The following is a 23,321-nucleotide window of genomic DNA, read 5'->3' as shown; positions in this document are numbered from 1 at the left end:
TCATGGCAATGAGGAATAGCTAACTGAATTACCTCTGAAGTCAGAGGAAGCTCCTGTGTTAGATCACTTACCATGCGCACCTTACAATGAGAATATTGCTGGGAAATGGATTATGAAATGTCTGATAGAAGGGAAGAGGAGATTACATGTAAATCACCTATTTTCTGCCCTGCCCAAGTTAAGTATAAATGTGTCCCTCTGTGAGAGAGGAGGCGTCTTCTGTTGAGGGTCACCTGTTGCTACAGATAGTAACATAGTTTTTAGGTTGAAGGAAGACTAAGTCCATCTAGTTCAACCCATAGTCTAACATGTTGATCCAGAGGAAGGCGAAAAAATACCCATGTGGCAAACACTAAGCTCCACATTGGGGAAAAAAATTCCTTCCCCACTCCATTCGACAATCGGACTAGTTCCCTGGATCAACGCCCTATCAAGGAATCTAGTATTTATAACCTGTAATATTATACTTTTCAAGAAAGGCATCCATGCCCTTCTTAAATTTTAACAGTGAATCACTCATTACAACATCATGCGGCAGAGAGTTCCATAGTCTCACTGCTCTTACAGTAAAGAATCCCCGTCTGTGATTATGATTAAACCTTCTTTCCTCCAGACGTAGAAGATGCCCCCTTGTCCCAGTCTCAGAGTAAAAAGATCAGTATAACGGTCTTTGTACTGTCCCCTCATATACTTGTACATAGTAATAAGATCACCCCTAAGCCTTCTTTTTTCCACAGTAAATAACCCCAAGTGTAATAACCTATCTTGGTATTGCAGACCCCCAGTCCTCTAATAACCTTGGTCGCTCTTCTCTGCACCCGCTCTAGTTCAGCTATGTCTTTCTTATACACCGGAGACCAGAACTGTACACAGTATTCTAAGTGTGGTCGCACTAATGACTTGTATAGTGGTAAAATTATGTCCTCCTCATGAGCATCTATGCCTCTTTTAATGCATCCCATTATTTTATTTGCCTTTGCAGCAGCTGCCTGACACTGGCCACTAAACGTGAGCTTGTCATCCACCAATACACCCAGGTCTTTTTCAGTTACAGTTTTGCCCAGTGTTTTACAATTAAGCATATAATTATACATTTTATTTCCTCTGCCCAAGTGCATTACCTTACATTTATCCCCATTAAAGCTCATTTGCCATTTATCAGCCCAAGCTTCTAGTTTACATAGATTCTCTTGTAATATAAAATTGTGCTCCTCTGTATTGATTACCCTGCAGAGTTTAGTGTCATCTGCAAACATTGAAATATTATTCTGTATGCCCCCTACAAGGTCATTAATAAATATGTTAAAAAGAAGGGGGCCCAATACTGACCCCTGTGGTACCCCACTGTTAACTGAGACCCAGTCTGAGTGTTTTCCATTAATAACAACCCTTTGTTTCCTATCAATGAGCCAATTCTTAACCCACATACATATATTTTCCCCTATCCCCATTGTTCTCATTTTATGTATCAACCTTTTGTGTGGAACCGTATCAAAAGCTTTTGAAAAGTCCATATACACAACATCCACTGCATTTCCTTGGTCCAGTCCAGAACTTGCCTCCTCATAAAAACTGATCAGATTAGTTTGACAGGAATGGTCCCTCGTAAACCCATGTTGATATTGGGTCATGAGGTTATTCTTCAGATACTCTATTATAGCATCTCTTAGGAAACCCTCCAGTATTTTACCTACCCACAGTAGAGGTTAAGCTTACTGGCCTATAATTTCCAAGTTCAGTTTTTGTCCCCTTTTTGAATACTTGCACCACGTTTGCTATACGCCAGTCCTGTGGTACAGACCCTGTTATTATGGAATCTTTAAAGATTAAAAATAATGGTCTATCTATGACGTTCCTTAATTCCTGCAGTACTCGAGGGTGTATCCCATCCGGGCCCAGGGAAAGACACAAGGAACCGTCCTGGACCCATGACAGCACCCTTCCTGCCGTGTCCAGAGACCTTTGATGAAAGTGTGGTATATTCACTTTTATTCCTTTTAATTTTACTGTATCGTATTACTGCTTCCTTACTGTATTTGTCTGACTACTGTATATATATATCTTGTAACCGCTTGTATATATTGTACCTAGCATCGCTCTTTTGAGTAAATAAATATATAAAATTTATAAGCTCGCTTCACATTATCCTAAACCCGGAACTCACGGAAGTTGTGAGGAAGGATCAGGGGCACGTGGCTCCGATCGGTTTGTGACAGCTACTACTTACCCGGATTTCTCCAAAGTCCATTTTTACCCTATTCCGGTGAACGACTGCACTATATGCTACTACTTAACCAGTCAGTCAGTCTGTCTGTGTCAGTCAGTCTAACTCACACATAATGCTTTCTCTCCTCGCAGTGCCAGTGCCGTGCATCCCTCTGCTCAGTCAACTCAAGTATCTCCTTCAAGAGAAGAAGACTACCAGAGATCGCCTGTACAGTGAGTTTATTGCTTAGTCTTTTCATTAGGATACACTCAGCATTCACAGTTAAAGGGGTTGTCCGGGCTTTTCCTAAAATCTGTGTGTGTATCTAGGCTACAAAATACTGACAGTTTGTAAGTTACACCCTGTTAGTATTTTGGATGGTTACCCAGATATCACAATTCAGCATTTGTGGAGGAGCAGCACAGCCTCCATCTAAATCCCTGATTTTTGGTCAGATTGGGTCGATGCATTTGACCCCATCTAACCCAGGATGGCTCATCGCCATTTGATATGCATGTCCGTTAATCAGGTGGCTTTTTATAAATTTACAGTACTGTCCAACGTGAGGAGCAGACTGCAGGTGCCAGCAGCACTGCCCCTGCGGTGGAATTTGAAGTGGTCCAGGAAAGCGAGATGTCCGAGAGGGAGTCAGTCAGTCTGTGTCAGTCAGTCAGTGAGTCAGTCTAACGCACACATAATGCTTTCTCTCCTCGCAGTGCCAGGGCCGTGCATCCCTCTGCTCAGTCAACTCAAGTATCTCCTTCAAGAGAAGAAGACTACCAGAGATCGCCTGTACAGGGAGTTTATTGCTTAGTCTTTTCATTAGGATACACTCAGCATTCACAGTTAAAGAGGTTGTCCGGGCTTTTCCTAAAATCTGTGCATGTATCTAGGCTACAAAATGCTGACAGTTTGTAAGTTACACCCTGTTAGTATTTTGGATGGTTACCCAGATATCACAATTCAGCAAGTGTGGAGGACCCCGTATAGAGGCATATTTGTTTTAGAGCCTGGTTGTAACATCATAACTGGTCGTTTACACCCAGTCTCCAGCATTTGCTGATTGTCATACTAACTTTTTAGGACTGAGCAAGCGGGTACAGCCACACCCAAACCAAAAGACTCACCAGTTATTACAGATGAGGAATGGGAAACGGTGATTGTGGGAAGTCCAGGCCGCACGGATCCTCAGTAGTGATTAGCGAGCACTAAAATGCTCGGGTGCTCGAAGCTCAGGTCGAGCACATTGGAATACTCGGGTGCTCGACCCGAGCAATGAGCCCAATGTAAGTCTATGGGTAACTCGAGCATTTTTCTGGTGGTCCCCCCCGGCGGTCTGAAGAAGGTCAACAATTGCCCAAATTGATGGGAACAGTGCTCAATTAAACGTCAAGCAGGCAGAATATATAGGCAGAGAGGCAGACAGGGTATATAGGAGGGTGCATGAAAAACATAGTAGGGCACTTGGAACACACTAGTACCCTCCGATTTTCATGCACCCGTCTCTTTAAAAAAGCTGGCCAGCAATTCATCAGCGGCATACAGCGGTACCCGACAATTTAGAACAGAAAGAATAGAGCATCACACATAGATTAGATAGAAAAATGTCAGTCACATATATAATAAGTATAGTGATAGTGTTGATTACTGTACTTGTCATTTAGTGTTAAAATAAAGGATTTATTAAAAAAAAAAAATGGCGTTGGGTTCCCCATAATTTTAGTCTCTAGCGGAGGTTAAGCAGATGGCTGGGGCAGATGTTTGAAGTCTGGGAAGGGGGCAATACCCACGGAGCTTCCCAGGCTACTAATATCAGCCCCCAGCTGAATACCTAGCCTTTACTAGCTATTAAAATGGGGGACCCAAAAACAAAATGACATGGGGTCCCCCCTATTTTAATAGCTAGCAAAGGATAGGCAGACAGCGGGGGGCTGATATTAATAGCCCAGGAAGGGTGCCATGAATATTGGCTCCCTCCCAGGCTAGAAACACCAGCTGTTAGCCGCCCCAGAAATGGCGCATCCATAGGACACCCCCATTACTAACCCCATAGTCAAAGTTAAAAAAAAAACACAAACACCCAGAATAAAGTCCTTTAATTGAAATAAACACACAATTCTTTAATGTTCTAGATTAAACCATACTTACCATGCTTGACCTCCATAGGGGTCCGCTTTGTCAGAGTCGCTGGAAGGTGTCGCACGCAGCGATCAGCCCGCCCAGCGGGAGATCGCCTTTGTTCAGGAATGGCCAGGCCATTCCTGAACGAGCAGCGATCTCCCAGCAGGGGCCTGATCTCTGCTTTGTGTCACACACAGTGTCACCAAAACATTGACGCTATGTGAGACATGGCCTTTAGACTTCTAAAGAGCTGCAGAAGAGGGCACCAGAGAACCTTTGATTAGACCGTTAAATGTATACTAATTCAATACTATGATTCAACAAAATTGATGACAATCTGGCAAAAAAAAAAAAAGGTTTCTTTAAAAAGGTGCATAAGAAAGATCTAAGCCATGATCACCATGACCCCCAGTTAGCACTTCTCACATGCAACATGCATGCTTATTCATGAGACATTGTCTAGATTATGAATAAGCATTCATCTTGCACGTGAAATGCGTTGACTGGGGTCACACTGATATGTCACATTGATCTTTGTTATGCACCTTTAAAGAAACAGAAAAAAAAATCCATTCGTTTTCAGCCAGATTGTCATCTATTTTGTTAAACTGTGTTTCTGGTGGAGGCAGGGCCGATGTGCAGGCTCCATATGGATTGGAGAATAGCGATGAGTGGGGAGCTGGCTTAAAATGAGTTCAATACTGTGATGCCAATCTAATGGGTGCACTCCGTAAGAGCTCTAATACTCATGGTTTTATTTCAGGGCAGGTTTAGGCTCTTCACCCAGCACTGAAACAATGTCAAGGGCGGGCCAGTCGCTAAAAAGGAGTTCCTCCAGGTAATTCTGGAACATGCTTATGTACATTGAGAGAACTGGGGTTAAAGTACAGCCATTTAATGTGATAGCCAGGGCATGTTTTTTTCTGAAAACTGTAAAGCATTAAGACACGTCCCATTATTTAGAGCAGGGATCTCAAACCCCAGGCCTCGAGGGCCGCAAACAGTGCAGGTTTTCAGGATTTCCTTAATCGTCACCTGTGCAATGCTAAGGAAATCCTGAAAACCTGCACTGTTTGCGGCCCTCGAGGCCTGGGGTTTGAGATCCCTGCTCTAAATGATGGGAAGGGTCTTTATGCTTTACAGTTTTCAGAAACAAACACGTCCAGGCCCCATCAGTGTCCGTGCACATCTGAGTCACGCTCCTGCAGCATCTGCCTGACAGACCAAGCGCTCGCTCAGTGCCCGGTCCGTTGGGCCGCTCAAACAGCCTGACACTGATTCACCGCCGACAGGTATCACATATCTGCCAACTGTTGCTGCGTGTAAGGGTACCCTCATGTTAAAATAAAGACATAAAAAAAATGTAATGCATACTAACACTCAGTATTTGTTTTCCTTTAAAGCACTGAAGGACCCAGCACTTCTCGTCCGAGGATGAACCCCGTGGTCCCGCTCAAGCGTTTGCCTAAATTATAAAAGGGACAGAACTGTTTTGTTGACTATTGACTCTGAAGAAACGAGTATGGAGTATGGAGAAGGGGGGAATGTTCAGGCTTGAAAGCTTGACACTTTTACATGGGCTCTATCCATGCATCTGACCCACCGTTCTTTATATGTGTGCACTTTATATATTAAAAGTTTGTGAGTTATATTGTTATTTTATTCTATAATAAAGTTATTTTACTGTTGAAGTGTTTGTACTATCACTTATAATTGCTTCTCAACTAATCTGTCAGTCCTGGTTGCTTCTGACCAGAACAGGCTCCAAAGAACCTTGCGATTGCCATCCAGATATAGAGTCCACTTTTGGAAGGCTGATCAACCATAAGCCCACCAATTTCAATCTTAACACAAAGGTTGGGTCATATGGAGATGGGTCACCAACAATTCTATTTTATGCAAATCAAGATCTGAAGCCAGGAACAGAAATCTTCTTTGATTACGGTGTCCGAAAAAATGATTTTGGAGAACGGGCGGAATTAGACTGGATAGACGATTAATATTTTACATGGGTTCTATCCATGCATCTAACCCGCCGTTCTTTATATCTGTGTACTTTATATATTAGGTTTATGGGTGGACAAAGGGACAGTTGACTGTTATATTATTGTAATTCGTTTTTTCAATAATAAAGTTGGTATTTTACTGTTGAAGTGTTTGTACTATCACTTATAATTGCTTCTCAACTACTCTGTCCACCCTGGTTGCTTCTAACCAGAAAATGTGACTGCCTCAGCCAATCACAGGCCATAGTTAACAGGATTTACCCCAAGTCCATTTGCCCTAAACTGGGTAAATCCAGTTAATTTGTAGCATATAGCGCAGTCGGTAACCGAAGTCCATTTTTCCCTAATCCGGTGAACAACTGCACTATATGCTACTACTTAACCGGAGTTACTCAAAATGAAGGGACTTTGTCGTTTTTTTAGACCCTGGGTCACTCCCACTGTCAGAGGTGCGGGCATCCAGGTGTCCGGAATAGGGGGTGCGGGCATCCAGGTGTATACACATGCCTACTCAATGTATGTTGCATGCATTATTAGACGATTACTACCCACTAGTCACTGAGTAGGTATGCAGGGTGGTCCTGGGGGCCGGCCTTATGTACTCTTCTCTTCCTGGTCGAGTAGTGTTACATATACACACAATGTGTGCTATACATCAGGCAAGTGAATCTCTTCTGGGTCTCCACACTGTGTGCAAAAGCTGTGACTCAACAAGGAGCGGGATGGGGGGGGTCATGCAGCCAGCTCCGTGGAGCCTCAGAAACCTGATAAGCGCTTTTTTTGTGTAGTGATGGGTGCTGGGGGGAGGGAGGGGTGGTTCTCTGGCCAAACAAGGTGCGGTGCTTTTGGTGGGTGGGAAGCCCTCACCTTATCACTGGTCATGCGGCAGGGCTGTCCCTGTGTATGGATAGTGTTAGGATCAGTGTTGAGCGAGCACTAAAATGCTCGGGTGCTCAAAGCCCGGGCCGAGCTCACCGTGATACTCGGGTGCTCGACCCGAGCAACGAGCCCAATGTTAGTCTATGGGAGACGCGAGCATTTTTGCGTCGGCACCCCCGGCAGTCTGTAGAAAGCCTAAAAATGTGCCCAAAACGATAGTGACCGTGCTCAAATGACATGGGGGGCAGCATGGGGATCGCCCCTGGAAGCATTTCTATCCCCCAGGTCACTGCTGTCAACAATGTGGTCAGAGGTATTAACCCACTTTTACAGGCTCACAATAAAACGTTCAAAAGCAAAACTGAAATGGTTTTCCTGTGAAATATGTTAAGGAACATCCTTTCCAGGGTAAAGACTTGTGTATAAGGTAAAATAAATAACCAAAAACAAAAATACTCCTTCACACCTTGGGCTATGTTCACAAGTAGCATTTTTCATTTTTTTTGCACTTTTGTATTGCTTTCAACTGTGACAAATGCATTCACCGGGAAATGTCATTTTAACATTTTACAACCTTATCTGGCCATGTGCTGTGTGACACATGCATACAGTGCTGAAAAGACATGGGAACAGCATAGGGAAGACCCCTGGAAGCATCTCTGACACCCAGATCACTGCCTAAAAGTGTGCCCATCAGAAGTGATCCTTGCTGCATCAGAAGATGCAGACTTGCAACTATCCCCGTGCAAGTCCTTTTCCCAGGGCAGTGTTCAATTGTACCTCCCCCATTCCTTGCAAAATGCAAGTGCAAATATGCAGCCAACCACCCACCCACCCGCAGGCTGCAATACCATACTGCCAGCTGTAAGTTTAAATGGGGCCTTTTAGTTTGGAGGAGGCCGAAACTGGCCACTACCTCATTGGCCGCCGGCCGGGTGTCCACGCTCGCCCCCCAGCCGCCGGCCGGGTGTCCACGCTCGCCCCCCAGCCGCCGGCCGGGTGTCCACGCTCGGCCCCCAGCCGCCGGCCGGGTGTCCACGCTCGGCCCCCAGCCGCCGGCCGGGTGTCCACGCTCGGCCCCCAGCCGCCGGCCGGTTTTCTTGGAATGCAAGCGCATGTATGTAGTAGCGGCTAGGCCTGAGGTGGTCAGCGTTTTGGCGCATATCCTACCTCCTTCGAGGATTGCTGGATATTTTCCTGCTAATATCCCAGTTCTATGAATCCCGTTAAAACAAAGCTTCAGGTGATAAATGATGGATGAGGTGGTGGCAAAGGAGAAAGAGCAGGAGGAACAGGGACCATTCACATCAATATCAGGCCAGTCAACCACACGTCTTGTAGGATATGTTTCTGTACCAAAAGGAGCGGTTCGGCTACACAGTTATAGGGCATACAGTGAGTGCAATGCCTACCAAAAATTTAGAGGCACTCCAAGGCCCCTTGGAAGTGACATGGAGGTCAGAGGGCCTTGACTAAACCATTTTTTCCATTTATAGCAACTGGGTCTCCTGTGCACTGTTGGCCTAAACAGTGAATGGAAGGCTTTCCAAAAATTATGAGGAACTGCAATGCCCCTTGAAACAGGAGTGTGCAAAGCAGTCATCAAAGCAAAAGGTGGCTACTTTGAAGAACCTAGAATATAAGAGATATTTTCAGTTGTTTCACACTTTTTTGTTAAGTATATAATTCCACATGTGTTAATTCATAGTTTTTATGCCTTCAGTGTGAATGTACAATTTTCATAGTCAAGAAAATACAGAAAAATCTTTAAATGAGAAGGTGTGTCCAAACTTTTGGTCTGTACTGTATGAATTGGATTATATATTATGTAGTCTGAGTGCAGAAAAAAACATAATCACAATTCATTTATATAAAAGAAAATGGAATTTTCTCACCCATTTGTCTTTGTTGTCAAGGGAGGAGACTGTTATCCAGAGGTACCTTCTGGATACAATGTGGGGACATTAGCTGACCCTGTTTAGTCCCTGTCAGCTCACAATATTACTGACCCCACAAAACACCTGCCCTTACAAGGGCAGTCCACAGATAACCCTATATGTAGACCCTGCACTTTCCCTTTTTCATGTCCCAACGCGTTTCATCCAAGTAAAATCCTCAGGGGACTAACTTGTATCCAGGGAACTAAAGTGCTAGGTGCATATAATCAAACATGGGTCCCTCCACTCTCTGTCCTAACCTGCAGAGAGTGGGATGTGAAGTAGCGTCTATATATATACCTATCAGTATGAAAGAATGTGAATATAACTGTAGTAAAGAAGACATACAGCTAATTAATCAGCTTGAAAAAGATCCAGAAATAATAATCAAACCCTCCGACAAAGGGGGAACAGTTATTTTGAATATTGATTTTTATCAGCAACTATGTGAAAATATTCTATCTGACCAAAATAGTTATAAAATCTTACCAGCTAACCCCACAACAATGTATGTTAAAGAGTTGAAGGACATTTTATTGGAGGGACTGTTGATGGGTGTAATAAATAAAACAGAATATGAATTTATTCTCCCCTCCGCTTGTAGTGGTGGAAGAGGAGATCCCATGTAGCGATGCCCAAATATTTGAACAGCCACAGAAAGGCGATGCTGGCAATTTGTCACAAGAGGTGGATGATGACGAGACACAATTGCCACGAAGTGAGGAGGAGGATCGTGGTGCGCAAGTGGAAGAAGAGGAGGTGGTGGATGATCTAGTAACTGACCCAACACGGCATGAGGACACGCAGAGTGAGGCCAGCAGCACACAGGGGGAGGGAGGCAGAGTACCCCAACAGGCAGGAAGAAGCAGTGTGGTGGCCGCACACAGAAGGGGGCAACAGTTCCCATTAACACCAACACGAGGGACTTTGCCAGTACAACAGGTAGGTCTTCCAGAGTCTGGAAGTTTTTTAAAGACTCTGCTGATAATCCCAAAAAGGCCATTTGTACTACCTGCCAGGCCAGCATCAGCAGGGGTGACAAAACTAACAGCCTGACCACCACCAGCATGATCAGGCACATGTCAGCAAAGCACCCGACTTTGTGGGGCGAACCCCAGGGTCCACGACCAGTGTCAGCGGGTGTCACCACTGCTGGTGACACCCACCGACAAAGGCCCACGCCGAAACGGGCGTCGGGTTGAGCTGACAGGTGGGACTTCTAAAACTCCGCTATACAGGTAACTGGCCAACACTTTACATTCACCAGGTGGGGCATTATATAATTATGTAGTTGTACACTAGTACATTTTTTACCTGTTGTAGCATTTTTAGTGACTGTATTTATGCATATGCGTTAGTAAATTGATATTGTCATCCCTAGTACCGGTATTAATGCATGCACATTAGTAAATTGATATTGTCACTCTTAGACACGACTATGGTTTCCATATGCATGTCCATGTAGTCTACTTATGTGCTCTCTTTTTCCGTATGGCAACTGCTGTTGATGTTTTTATCCCACATTAGCCTGTTTGTAATTTTTAATAATAAAGAATATTTTTGCACGTTATGGACTCTATTATCATTATTTAGGCAACATTGTCGTATCTCCCCCCTATGTCATATATAATGATTTGTCTTTTAGATGGTCCTAAATCTGACAGCCATTAGTATTATCACATACATGAACATGTTTAGTGTTTATCTAGATATTTGGCTGATTTCTGTTACCTACCCTTATCTGGTATTTGCTGTGTTTTGCACAGGTTCTACTTCAGAAATGGACTACAAGGCCAAGGAGAAAGCTTGGCTCTCTCAGGTTGAGCAGGTTTTTGGTGGTGATAATGGTGGCGTTCAAATAGCTGGTGATCACAAATGGGAGGATCAATTCGCTACAATTCAATCCTTATTAATTAAAAGGACTAAGCTCTGGTGGAACCGAGCATTTTTAGAAAAATATATAAAATGCAAACTAATTCCTTGAGGCCTCCGGGTACGCGTCACACCCACTTTCTTTGCAGATGACGATATATTCATCGAGAAATGGGAGGAAGCATGAAACAGTTGCTCTAATATTTTCATGCAACTGTTAGTGGAATCTAATACTACTGCCATTACAAATTTAGATAAACTGATTGATGCGGCACAGATCGGTCTCAGATCTAACTGCCCATCTGAAAAAATACAGGCTTTTGATACCCAGATTGACAATACTATGGACATTACGGCGAAAAAAATCTATAAGACTCAATCAACGAAACTTAATCGTGATAGAAGGGACTATCAATCTAAGACAGTATACCGTTGGAGGCAAGCACTTTCGTCCCGTACACCATCCTCCCGTACTTCATCTATTACCTCTATGTCATCTCTGAGTGATATATCAGATACATCAACTACGTCTATGGTCACGTGGTCTGGTAACTCCTTGAAACAAAGTGAATATAACTATCATCCCTACGGGCAGCAGATAAGAAAAAGAGGGACAATAAGGTAATTAATCTAAGTAAGCATAGCCTCTCTGCTGTTGATCTCTCTCTACTTAGTAAGGGTCTGTCGTTTTCTCCATCCTCTGGGTTTGATAGTTTGCCCGCTATAAAAGACCTACACATTTTTGCACGGTCATTGATTTTTAAGCGCCATTTCTATAGTGATGATCTTCATAAATTGTTCCCTACAGAGGAGGAACAATTGGCCCTAAGGACATTGGAAGAGCTATAGGTTGAACATAACACATCTGAAAATGGTAAGGTACCGTCATCTATTCGACAACGCTCAAAAAAATCCCCCCCCCCCCCTCGGCATGCACAAACGTATAGCTATTTGTACAGATAGTCACCAACGAATTCCAAAAGATTCCATGATATATCAGGGGTGACAATCTCACTGGTGAGGAATGCAACAGGCTCAACGTATTGAGTGGTTTGACAGATGTATTGAAACCAGCAGACAAGGGGGGTAATATTGTCATCTAGATGACACAAATGTACGAAAAAGAGGCATATCGCCAACTTAACAACAAAATTTGTTATAAGAGGCTTACGTACAACCCCTTGTCTCCTTTCAGACAGCAGCTGCAAACCATTTTGGATAATGCAGTCAACAGTGGGGTTGACACCCGGGAGTTAGCTTTAGCACTGTCGGTTACTGAGCCCACAATACTGACGTTCTAATTGCTCCCAAACCTCCACAAAAATTCGGAGACACCTCCAGGTCGTCCCATAATATCTGGAAGGGGCAACTATTTGGAGCACGTGAACAAGTGGATTGATTCTAAATTACAGCCCCTAGTCGAAGATCTTCCTTCATTCCTGAAGGATACAGGGGATCTATTACGGAGGGTTGATGGGTTTTATCTAGAACCTGATGCATTGATGGTAACTGCAGATATAGAATCTCTGTATACCAATATAAGACACAATGATGGCCTAAGGGCAATCAAAATTTTCCTTGATAGTTCAAATTTACCAGTCACCATCCGCCTATTGGTGATTGAGCTATTAGAATTCACATTGACACACAATTTTTTTGTCTTCAAGGGGTCTTTCTTCTTGCAGCTCAAGGGAACAGCTATGGAGGGCAGCATTCGCTCCCTCATATGCCAACCTGTTCCTGGGGATGTGGGAGAGGGAACTCCTCTTGTCAGATCGGCATTCGTCGATGGACCGCGTCCTTTCTTGGATGCGGTACATCGACAACATTAATGTTCTGGCAGGGCCCGGCCCAACAATTAGAAACTTTCATGTCCGGTCTAAATGTTAATGATCTAAATATCCATATTACATAGGAATATGTTCCAAACAAGGTGTTCTTTCTAGATGTCATGCTTAGGAGGGATAACAGGAATGCAATACAGACCAATATATATAGGAAGCCCAAGTCCACCAATATGCTCTTACATGCATCATCTTCACACCCAAAACATATGGTTCAATCTGTTCCCGTGGGGCAGTCCCTGCATCTCCGCAGGATCTGCTCCACCGATCAAGACTTTGAAAATCAGGCCCGGGACCTAAAAAACAGGTTCTGTGATAGAGGGTAGTCACAAGATGATTAAAAGAGCATACCACAGGGCTAAGTATAAGTCTCGCCACAATCTCCTATATGGTTCTCGCAACACCAATGATGGTGACTTGGTGAGATTCATCATCAAATTCCATTCACAAGCCCCTGCAATGAGGGAAGCGCTATGTAAAGCATGGCCAATTTTGAAGGCGGATCCAATAGTTTCGAAATTTATACCTGAGACACCTGCCATTGCGTTTAGACGATCTAGGAACCTAAGTGACAGTCTAGTGAGAAGCCATTTTGTGGGTGAACCCGTAATGTTAATTTTGGATGGTATCACCAGAAAATATGGATGCATTCCGTGTGGACGCGGTGTGGCATGTCCTAACGTGGAGCGCTGTACTGATTATTCCGCCTCTAGTGGATCTACTAATTACAAGATAAAGAAACATATTACATGTCTATCAAGAAATGTAATTTATTATGCCACATGCCCTTGTCGGTTGATCTATGATGGACTTACGACATGCCAGCTCAAAATATGTGCAAGGGAACACATTTTGGGCATAACCGCGGCAGCAGAACACACGGACGCTTCCACCCCAAAAACAATCCCAAGACATTTAAAATTATACCATCAGTGTAATGCTAATCAATTAAGGGTGAGAGGAATTGATATGATCGAGGTGGGCATTCGTGGTGGACAGATATCTCAACGCCTTGCCCAACTTGAGTCCAGGTGGATATGGACTCCGAACACTGTCCATCCGACTGGTCTTAATGAGAATCTGAGCTCTGCTCCATTTTTGTGATCACCAGTTATTACTTTTTGAGCTTAGATTTTTGCCCACGTCACCCTAGTCTATTGCCATGTGTTGAAGAAAAAGGGCCCCTTGACAGAGGCCCACGCTGAAACGCGCGTCGGGGTTGTGCTTACAGATGGGAATTCTGATACACGGCTATACAGGTAACTGGCCAACACTTTACATTCACCAGGTGGGGCATTATATAATTATGTAGGTGTACACTAGTACATTTTTTACCTGTTGTAGCATTTTTAGTGACTGTATTTATGCATATGCGTTAGTAAATTGATATTGTCATCCCTCGTACCGGTATTAATGCATACACATTAGTAAATTGATATTGTCACTCTTAGACACGACTATGGTATCCATATGCAAGTCCATGTAGTCTACCTGTGTGCTCTCTTTTTCCATATGGCAACTGCTATTGATGTTTTTATCCCACATTAACCTGTTTGTAATTTTTAATAATAAAGAATATTTTTGCACGTTATGGACGCTATTATCATTATTTAGGCGACGTTGTCGTCTCTCCCCCCTAACCGGTAGGTCTTCCAGAGTCTGGAAGTTTTTAAAGACTCTGCTGATAACCCCAAAAAGGCCATTTGTACCACCTGCCAGGCCAGCATCAGCAGGGGTGACAAAACTACCAGCCTGACCACCACCAGCATGATCAGGCACATGTCAGCAAAGCACCCGGCATTGTGGGGTGAACCCCAGGGTCCACGACCAGTGTCAAATGGCGTCACCACTGCTTCTTCCGCTGTTGTGCGTGTAAGAGAACCCCCTGTTGTGCGTGCAAGCCAATCCCCTGTCCATACTGCATGCAAAGATGCCCACTCCTCTCAGTCTTCACTTGTTATGGCAGTTTCTCAAGAAACAGCATCAATGTCCACGTCAACCTCCAACCGCAGAGTTCAATTGTCCATATCCCAGACCTCGGACCTTGGGACGGAACACATCCTCCCCACACCGAGGATTGCGGGCCCTATGTCAGTCAGAGTTGCCCCCACAGTGTACATCTCCTGCGCATCATCCTCCTCATGTTCAGCCTCCATCTCAGATATCACCACATCAGTTACAATCTGGAAGCACTGCAGTACTGCCTCACCCTAGCGGCAACAGGCTGCGGTCAAACTCATAAGCTTAGGTGATAAACCTCACAATGCTTGTGAGTTGTGGACAGCTGTGAAAGAGCAGGCAGATCTGTGGCTGAGACCGCTGAACCTATATCCAGGCATGGTCGTGTGAGGCAATGGAAGTTACCTGGTGGTGGCTCTGAGGCGATGTTAGAACCCTCCTGTTAGTTTTTTTCTATTTTGTGGTCACGTGACCTTCTGCCTATTTATTCCAGCTCCGCCCTCCTGGCTTTGCTGGACTTCAGTGTTACTTTGACTCTTAATCTAGCCAGGTGCTTTGTACCTATCTCTTTAGTTTGCTTGGTCCTTGGACCTCTAAGCACTTTTTGTCTGTTTATCTTTTTGCTCCACTACCACTTCTGTTAGGAGGTGTCCAATTTTGTCCCAGTCCTTAGTACTTTTAGGGACCCCTTCCTTATATCTATAGGTCTGCATTCAGACTAGCTGAGGACGAAGGCAGGTCTGTTCACAAGGAACAGGTTGCCCGCTGCATCGTAGGGAATCAGCTTAGTCCTATTGTAGGGACAGTTTTCCTTTCTTTCCTTAGTTCTTGTAGCAGATCATAACAGGTGAGGCGAGATCACACAAATACCATGCCTGGCTCATGTGCTTAACCTCGTGGTTCAGCGGTTTCTTAAATCAGACCCCGAGTTGCCAGATCTGCTCTTCAAAGTACACCGCCTGTCAGCTCATTTTCGGAAGTGGGCTACAGCTTCCGCCGCCCTTGCTGTATTGCAGCAGCATTTGCAGCTTCCGGCACACCGACTAGTGTGTGATGTCCCCACACGTTGGAACTCTACCCTCCACATGTTGCAAAGGATTTGTGAGCAGAAGAGAGCAGTTGTGAAGTACCAGCTGCAACAAGGCCGTCGATATTCAGGTCAGAATCCACACAAGACCTCAGGAGTGGACCTGGATTTCTGACATATGTACCATCCTGACAAATTTTGATGAGTCCACCAAGATGATGAGTTCACCAAGATGGTGAGTGGCAACGGCGCCATCATTAGCGTCAGCATCCCACTTGTCTGACTTTTTCAACGCTCTCTGCAGAGAATTAAAGAGGAGGCACTGCAGCCAGAGTATGATGAGATGGATCAAGAAGCCGTAGCGGGTGATTACACACAGCCCAGCCTCATCTCATTCCAATGTGCATTGGGGGACAATGAGGGAGAGGAGGAGGAGGAGGAACAGGGGCTGGTATCATGCGCTGAGACGGTAGTACCTGTACAACTGTCATACCATCGGTTGAACGTCGCTGGCCTGATGACAGGGGGGAGGAGGAGGAGAGCATGGTCAATCGTCCTCTTGGGGGAGGAGGAGGGAGGGAGGAGGAGGAGAGCATGGTCAGTTGTCATCTTGGTGAGGACACGGAAGTCTTGCCCGTTACCAGTCTGGGATGCATGGCTGACTTTGTTACGCTGCCTTAACCATGACCCTCGCGTTGTCAAAATGTTGGGTGACAGTCATTACTGGTTGGTGACACTTTTAGACCCCCGCTACAAGGAGAACTTTCACTCTCTTATTCCTGAGGTGGAGAGGTCTAAAAAAATGGGGCAGTACCAGAAGGCCCTTGACGCAGAACTCTTAAAAAAATTCCCATTTGAACACGCTAGCGGCAGAGGTCACAGTTCATTGCCCAACCAAGGCGTACAGGCGAGAGAGAGGCAACTCCAATCCAGCAGAGGCAGGGGAACACGGTCAACCTTCTGGGACAATTTACTGAGACCTGACCAGCTTACAGGCCCTGAGGCACAGGCTACTCTCACAAGGAGTGGAAAGTTTCAAAAGATGGTGAGAGAGTACCTTGCCGACCGTACTAGTGTCCTCTGTGATTCCTCTGTGTCTTTTAATTATTGGGTATCCAAGCTGGACACTTGGAATGAACTCGCTCTGTATGCCTTGGAGGTCCTGTCCTGCCCTGCTGCTAGCGTGTTATCGGAGCGTGTTTTTAGTGCCGCTGGGGGAATTATAACTGATAAGCGCACTCGCCTGTCAACTGACAATGCTGACAAGCTGACCCTTATCAAAATCAACAAGGCCTGGATTGGGCCAGACTTCTCATCACCACCAAATGACAGCAGAGTAACATAAAGTCAAATCCAGTGTGTTATTTCGGGAGCTGTATTCCCATGCACCGCTTCACACTCACACATGGGTATGCGCTTCCTCATTTCGGCTGTTTTTTGCTCTTCTTCTTATCCTCAGCCTCCACCACCACTAGACCATCAGGGTGACCGTGGTCCGTGTTGCCAGGATTGCAAGTTCCTCCGTCCTAATTTTTGGCAGCTTTTCCTTGGAAGGCATAGGCAAAGACTATGAGAGACCTACTCCCCAATAATGGGAATAATGTTTTTAATATGCTGTACTGCATGGCTCTTGTAAGGGGCATTGCAAGTTCCTCCGTCCTAATTTTTGGCAGCTTTTGCTTGGAAGACATAGTCAAAGACTATGGGAGACCCACTCCCCAATAATGGGAATAATGTTTTTAATATGCTGTACTGCATGGCTCTTGTAAGGGGCATTACAATCGTCTTGTTAAGCTACTGTGACCTCCAAGTCTCTTCCAATGGTCATTGATATTGTCTTTTTATTCCACTGGGACCTCCACGTCTCTTCCAAGGGGCATTAAAACCATCTTGTTAAACCACTCTGAACTGAACAGCTCTTCCAAGGGGCATTGAAATGTTGTTTTTAATTACCTCTAACCTCCACGACTCTTCCAACGGGCATTGCATTTCCTCCTAATTTTAGTCAGCTTTTGCTTTTCAATGCATAGGCGAACACTAAGGGAGACCCACTCCGCAATAATGGGTAGAAGGTTTTTAGTACGCTGTAATCCACGTCTGTTTCAAGGGGCATTGAAGTTTCTCATAATTTTTGGAAAGCCTTCCATTCACTGCTTAGGCCAACAGTGTACAGGAGACCCAGTTGCTATAAATGGAAAAAACGGTTTAGTTAAGTCCCTCTGAGCTTCATGTCACTTTCAAGGGGCATTGGAGTGCCTCGAAATTTTTGGTAGGCATTGCACTCACTGTATACCCTATAAATGTGTAGCATAACCGCTCCTTTTGGTATAGAAACATATCCTACAAGACATGTGTGGTTGACTGGCCTGATATTGATGTGAATGGTCCCTGTTTCTCCTGCTCTTCCTCCTTTGCCACCACCTCATCCATCATTCATCACCTGAAGCTTTGTTTTAACGGGAGTCATAGAACTGGGATAGTAGCAGCAAAACATCCAGCAATCCTCGGAGGAGGTAGGATATGCGCCAAAAAACTGATCACCTCAGACCTAGCCGCTACTACATACATGCGCTTGCATTCCAAGGAACAGAAAGCTAAGGAGATGGATGGCCTCATGATGATCATGAATAATTTACTCGTTGCGTAGGAGGCCGACCATTGCTGCTGTCTACCTTCTGAACTTTGTTTTGAAGCCTGATTGACCCAGGACCCGCAACCCTCTATGTCTGGAGGACGTGTTGCATCCCAGTGTCCAACTGTGTCCCGGCTTCCACAATATTAACCCAGTGTGAAGGCGTTAGTGAGATGGACCATCCCTGGCCACATTCACTTGTCCACGTGTTTGTGTTTAGGCTGTCCTTCCCACTAAATGCACTGGGGAGGGCACAGGTAATGTTTTGGTATGCGCACTTGTGCATAAGGCGCACCGGGACAAATAGGGGCGGCTGGGGACCGAGTGCGGGCATTCGGCCGCCCCCTGGTGGCTGGGGACAGAGTGCGGACACACGGCCGCCCCCTGGCGGCTGAGGACAGAGTGCGGACACCCGGCCGCACCTTGGCGGCTGAGGACAGAGTGCGGACACCCGGCCGCCCCTGGCGGCTGGGGACAGAGTGTGGACACCCGGCCGCACCTTGGCGGCTGAGGACAGAGTGCGAACACCCGGCCGCCCCTGGCGGCTGGGGACAGAGTGCGGACACGCGGCCGCCCCCTGGCGGCTGGGGACAGAGTGTGGACACCCGGCCGCCCCCTGGTGGCTGGGGACAGAGTGCGGACACCCAGCCACCCCCTGGCGGCTAGGGACAGAGTGCGGACACCCAGCCACCCCCTGGCGGCTGGGGACAGAGTGCGGACACCCGGCCACCCCCTGGTGGCTGGGGACAGAGTGCGGACACCCGGACACCCCCTGGCGGCTGGGGACAGAGTGCGGACACCCGGCCACCCCCTGGTGGCTGGGGACAGAGTGCGGACACCCGGCCACCCCCTAGCGGCTGGGGACCGAGTGTGGACACCCGGCCGCTCCCTGGCGGCTGGGGACCTAGTGTGGATACCAGGCAGCCATGACATGACGGCCGGAGTCTGCCTCCACAGGCCTAAAAGGCCTCATTTCAAGTGCAAGCAAGCTAGCAGTATGGTATTGCAGCCTGGGGGTGGTTGGATGGCAGGCTGCACACTTACGCTTTCATTCCAAGAAAACAAAGCAGATGTTAACTTCTATTATCATCATCATGCTCCTCACTCTCAACTCCCCTGATGGAGAAGCCAGGGCCTGCCGGAGGAGTCTGGTTGTCTGGTGGGCTCATCCAATGCTGCCCTAAAGCAGGCCAGGCTAAGAAAAGTGTTGGGAAGGTTACCGGGACAAATATTGGCGGCTGGGGACCGAGTATGGAGACCTCGCTGCCGAAGCAGCCATGAGGTAGTGGCCAGCTTCGGCCTCCTCCAAACTAAAAGGCCCCATTTCAAGTGCAAGCTAGCAGTATAGTATTGCAGCCTGCGGGTGGGTGGGTGGGTGGGTGGCTGCATATTAGCGTTTGCATCGTAAGGAATGGGGAAGGTACAATTGAACACTGCCCTGGGACAAGGACTTGCACGGGGATAGTTGCAAGTCTGCATCTTCTGATGCAGCAAGGATCACTTCTGATGGGCACACTTTTAGGCAGTGATCTGGGTGTCAGAGATGCTTCCAGGGGTCTTCCCTATGCTGTTCCCATGTCTTTTCAGCACTGTATGCATGTGTCACACAGCACATGGCCAGATAAGGTTGTAAAATGTTAAAATCACATTTCCCGGTGAATGTATTTGTCACGGTTGAAAGCAATACAAAAGTGCAAAAACGCATAAAAAATGCTACTTGTGAACATAACCCAAGGTGTGGAGGAGTATTTTTGTTTTTGGTTATTTATTTTACCTTATACGCAAGTCTTTACCCTGGAAAGGATGTTCCTTAACATATTTCACAGGAAACTGTTTCAGTTTTGTTTTTGAACGTTTTATTGTGAGCCCTTAAAAGTGGCTTAATACCTCTGACCACGTTGTTGACAGCAGTGACCTGGGGGTCAGAAATGCTTCCTTGGGCGATCCCCATGCTGTCCCCATGTCATTTTAGCACTGTCACTACAGTTTTGGGCACTTTAGGCTTTCTACAGACTGCCGGGGGTGCCGCCACAAAAATGCTCGGGTCTCCCATAGACTAACATTGGGCTCGTTGCTCGGGTCGAGCACCCGAGTATCACGGTGAGCTAGGCCCGAGCTTCGAACACCCGAGCATTTTAGTGCTCGCTCAACACTAATCCTAACACTATCCATACACAGGATTCCACAATATTAACCCAGTGTGAAGGCGTCAGTGAGATGGACCATCCCTGGCCACATTCACTTGTCCACGTGTTTGTGGTTAGGCTGTCCTTCCCACTAAATGCACTGGGGAGGGCACAGGTAATGTTTTGGTATGCGCGCTTGTGCATAAGTCGCACCGGGACAAATAGGGGCGGCTGGGGACTGAGTGCCGGCATCTGTCCGGACACCCGGCCGCCCCCTGGCGGCTGAGGACAGAGTGAGGACAGAGTGCGGACACCCGGCCGCCCCCTGGCGGCTGAGGACAGAGTGCGGACACCCGGCCGCCCCCTGGCGGCTGAGGACAGAGTGCGGACACCCGGCCTCCCCCTGGCGGCTGAGGACAGAGTGCGGACACCCGGCCGCCCACTGGCGGCTGGAGACAGAGTGGGGACAGAGTGCGGACACCCGGCCGCCCCGTGGCAGCTGGGGACAGAGTGCGGACACCCAGCCACCCCCTGGTGGATGGGGACAGAGTGCGGACACCCGGCCACCTCCTGGCGGCTGGGGACAGAGTGCGGACACACAGCCAACCCCTGGCGGCTGGGGACAGAGTGCGGACACCCGGCCACCCCCTGGCGGCTGGGGACAGAGTGCGGACACCCGGCCACCCCCTGGCGGCGGGGGACAGAGTGCGGACACCCGGCCGCCCCCTGTCGGCTGGGGACTGAGTGCGGACACCCGGCCGCCCCCTGGCGGCTGGGGACAGAGTGCGGACACCCGGCCGCCCCCTGGCGGCTGGGGACAGAGTGCGGACACCCGGCCGCCCCCTGGCTGCTGGGGACAGAGTGCGGACACCCGGCCGCCCCCTGGCGGCTGGGGACAGAGTGCGGACACCCGGCCGCCCCCTGATGGCTGGGGACAGAGTGCGGACACCCGGCCGCCCCCTGGCAGCTGGGGACAGAGTGTGGATACCCGGCCGCCCCCTGGCAGCTGGGGACCGAATGTGGGCCCCCTGGCGGCTGGGGAACTAGTGTAGATACCAGGCAGCCCCCTGGCGGCTGGGGACCGAGTGTGGATACCAGGCAGCCATGACATGATTGCCGGAGTCTGCCTCCACAGGCCTAAAAGGCCTCATTTCAAGTGCAAGCAAGCTAGCAGTATGGTATTGCAGCCTGGGGGTGGGTGGATGGCAGGCTGCACACTTACGCTTGCATTCCAAGAAAACAAAGCAGATGTTAACTTCTATTATCATCATCATACTCCTCACCTTGGCACTCTCAACTCCCCTGATGGAGAAGCCAGGGCCTGCCGGAGGAGTCTGGTTGTCTGGTGGGCTCATCCAATGCTGCCCTAAAGCAGGCCAGGCTAAGAAAAGTGTTGGGAAGGTTACCGGGACAAATATTGGCGGCTGGGGACTGAGTATGGAGACCTCGCTGCCGAAGCAGCCATGAGGTAGTGGCCAGCTTCGGCCTCCTCCAAACTAAAAGGCCCCATTTCAAGTGCAAGCTAGCAGTATAGTATTGCAGCCTGCGGGTAGGTGGGTGGCTGCATATTAGCGTTTGCATCGTAAGGAATGGGGAAGGTACAATTGAACACTGCCCTGGGACAAGGACTTGCACGGGGATAGTTGCAAGTCTGCATCTTCTGATGCAGCAAGGATCACTTCTGATGGGCACACTTTTAGGCAGTGATCTGGGCGTCAGAGATGCTTCCAGGGGTCTTCCCTATGCTGTTCCCATGTCTTTTCAGCACTGTATGCATGTGTCACACAGCACATGGCCAGATAAGGTTGTAAAATGTTAAAATCACATTTCCCAGTGAATGTATTTGTCACGGTTGAAAGCAATACAAAAGTGCAAAAACGCATAAAAAATGCTACTTGTGAACATAGCCCAAGGTGTGGAGGAGTATTTTTGTTTTTGGTTATTTATTTTACCTTATACGCAAGTCTTTACCCTGGAAAGGATGTTCCTTAACATATTTCACAGGAAACTGTTTCAGTTTTGTTTTTGAACGTTTTATTGTGAGCCCTTAAAAGTGGCTTAATACCTCTGACCACGTTGTTGACAGCAGTGACCTGGGGGTCAGAAATGCTTCCTTGGGCGATCCCCATGCTGTCCCCATGTCATTTTAGCACTGTCACTACAGTTTTGGGCACTTTAGGCTTTCTACAGACTGCCGGGGGTGCCGCCACAAAAATGCTCGGGTCTCCCATAGACTAACATTGGGCTCGTTGCTCGGGTCGAGCACCCGAGTATCACGGTGAGCTAGGCCCGAGCTTCGAACACCCGAGCATTTTAGTGCTCGCTCAACACTAATCCTAACACTATCCATACACAGGATTCCACAATATTAACCCAGTGTGAAGGCGTCAGTGAGATGGACCATCCCTGGCCACATTCACTTGTCCACGTGTTTGTGGTTAGGCTGTCCTTCCCACTAAATGCACTGGGGAGGGCACAGGTAATGTTTTGGTATGCGCGCTTGTGCATAAGTCGCACCGGGACAAATAGGGGCGGCTGGGGACTGAGTGCCGGCATCTGTCCGGACACCCGGCCGCCCCCTGGCGGCTGAGGACAGAGTGAGGACAGAGTGCGGACACCCGGCCGCCCCCTGGCGGCTGAGGACAGAGTGCGGACACCCGGCCGCCCCCTGGCGGCTGAGGACAGAGTGCGGACACCCGGCCTCCCCCTGGC

The sequence above is a fragment of the Phyllobates terribilis genome, unplaced genomic scaffold (genome assembly GCF_046119375.1).
Source record: "Phyllobates terribilis strain yellow unplaced genomic scaffold, ASM4611937v1 Scaffold_7__3_contigs__length_470593459, whole genome shotgun sequence".
Classification (NCBI taxonomy): domain Eukaryota; kingdom Metazoa; phylum Chordata; class Amphibia; order Anura; family Dendrobatidae; genus Phyllobates; species Phyllobates terribilis.
Note: the sequence above shows the minus strand (reverse complement) of the source record.